This window comes from Amia ocellicauda, chromosome 12, assembly GCF_036373705.1.
Source record: "Amia ocellicauda isolate fAmiCal2 chromosome 12, fAmiCal2.hap1, whole genome shotgun sequence".
In the NCBI taxonomy this organism is placed as follows: domain Eukaryota; kingdom Metazoa; phylum Chordata; class Actinopteri; order Amiiformes; family Amiidae; genus Amia; species Amia ocellicauda.
The window spans coordinates 37,648,855-37,651,228 of record NC_089861.1 but is presented as its reverse complement, the minus strand read 5'-3'; the positions used below and the strand labels follow the sequence as shown (position 1 = coordinate 37,651,228).

The following is a 2,374-nucleotide window of genomic DNA, read 5'->3' as shown; positions in this document are numbered from 1 at the left end:
TCTCTTGTTTTGGTGCAAATGAAAGTGACAGCAGGTGCACCGGAGAGAGGCAACAGCAAGACAACCCCAAAAAGGGAATGGTTTTGCAGGTGGTGACCACAGACGATAGCTCTCTCCTTATCCTTCCTGACTTATGCTTCTCTAGTTTTGCCTTTTGCTAGTGTCCTTGTCACTACTGGAATTATGAGGTGCTCCCTGCAGCCCATTCAGGTTGCACAGGTAGTCCAGCTCCTCCAGTATGGCACATCCATACGTGCCATCTGAAGAAAGTTTGCTGTGTCTCCCAGTACAGTCAAAAAAGCATGGAGGTGGGAGAGTTACGAATTATGCAATGTACGGTGAAGATCTTGAGGTTTCCTAGACTTCGATCATGGAGATCCGATGTGTGATTTAAGTGTTCCCGCAGTTTTCTTGATCAGTATATAATCTCGCGGTGGATGTATACATCCTCTCAGAATGGCCGAGTGGTCTAATTTGCCAGACTTAAGGTGTTGTTCCCTTGAAGAGTGTAGAAGGGTTTTCTGGTCTCCTGATGGAGGCGTGGGTTCAAATCCCACTTCTGAAAGATTGATTTATAGCATCACCAATGCTAGGAATTGCAAAAGTGTTCTTTTCACACTTGTGTGTAATGCATTCTGCAACCGAATTACATAAACATGAGCAAATGCCTGGCAGAGAGACTCCTTTTGATGGCTGGTTAGCTCAGTTGGTTAGAGCATGATGCTAATAACGCCAAGGTCTTGGGTTCGATCCCCACATCGGCCAAGACCGATCCAAGGTGCTCATCCGTCTAGTACGAGTCCTGTTTTTTGAAAGTTTGACATGAAACTCCCTGAAGGCAAGCGTAGTAGTGCACTTAAGCAGTGGTAGGATCCACAAGACTTCATCAAGCCGTGTCAAAGTCGGCCATCTACATGCACACGGGAAAATGTCCTTTCGCCGCTTTGCTTTTCTCAGAACACTTCATTTGCATTCTGTCCTCTGATAGTTTCAACTCGTGGGCTCCTGCCAATTCCTTATTACACAGACTTGGAGAGGGCAGCATTGCCAGTGGCTTCAAGAATCAACGCAAGTTTCATGAATGGCACATCTAAGCCATGGTGCCAACCAGACATTGAGCTGTTGGTCACCTCGACTCGGTTGCATAAGTGTTGAAAGTCACGGAATCCCGCAATTCTGTAGCCGCATTCTCAAGGCTATCTTCTATAATACACCTCTCAAGAAAATAAGGGAACACGTAATCATCACAGCATAACACCAAGTCAAGTACACTTCAGGCATATCAATCTGTACACTTAGGAAGCCTAAGTGGTTGTGAATCACTGTCTCCTTTTTTGGTGCAAATGAAAGTGACAGCAGGTGCACCGGAGAGAGGCAACAGCAAGACAACCCCAAAAAGGGAATGGTTTTGCAGGTGGTGGCCACAGACGATTGCTCTCTCCTTATTCTTCCTGACTGATTCTTCTCTAGTTTTGCCTTTTGCTAGTGTCCTTGTCACTACTGGTATTATGAGGCGCTCCCTGCAGCCCATTCAGGTAGAATAGGAAGTCCAGCTCCTCCAGGATGTCACATCCATACGTGCTATCAGAAGAACCAGAAGGACCAGTATCTGCTTCTTTGTGCGAGGAGGAACAGGAGGAGCATTGCCTGAGCCCTCCAAAATGTCCTCCAGCGGTCTACTGGTGTGCATGTTTCTGACCAAACTGTCAGAAACAGACTCTATGAGGGTGGCATGAGGGCCCGTCATCCTCTAGTGGGACCTGTGTTCACAGCCCAGCACCGTGCAGCTCGATTGGTATTCGTGAAAGAGCCTGGAGGCACCGTGGTGAACGTTATTCTGCCTGCAACATCATCCAGCATGACCGGTTTGGCTGCTGGTTTGGAGAGAAACACAAAGTGCCCTCTGTGTATTCACTATGCAACCATCAACAACTCTGACCTGGTCTTATATATACGTCCTAGGGCATCATCCTGTGTCTGGTCCATAGCGAAATCGGAAACCCGGTTGAAGGCGGAATCCAGTGTCGGGCCTTCCAGTGGAAGAAGGAGAGAGGAGGTGAGTCCCAGAACTCGTTCTTTCCCCTGGGTCCAACAGGGTACTGTTGGCTGCTACACGACTGGAGTCAGAGGGAAGGCTGTCCCTGCCCCGCTCATCACCTGCAGTCACTAATGGTGATCGGTCCCCAGAGACATGTCCCAATTGTGCCCCAGCCAAATCAGACAATGAGAGCCTAGGATCTTTAATATTGGACAGAAATTCAGAGCAGCCGCAACACCGGGCAGTACGTTCAAAGATGATGAAGAAAGCCTCTGGGTCATCCTCCGGTCCCATCTATGGAATCTACAGACCTGCCCAAGCCGGGTTTGCTGCGGC

General features: G+C 48.6%; 1 non-coding gene across 1 annotated transcript; it reads left to right on the top strand.

Annotated features, from left to right (window-relative positions):
• The first annotated feature begins 691 nt into the window (after positions 1–691).
• trnai-aau (transfer RNA isoleucine (anticodon AAU)) lies at positions 692–765 on the top strand. The gene has a single exon. It is a non-coding gene; the product is annotated as a tRNA-Ile (tRNA).
• Positions 766–2,374: the final 1,609 nt, after the last annotated feature.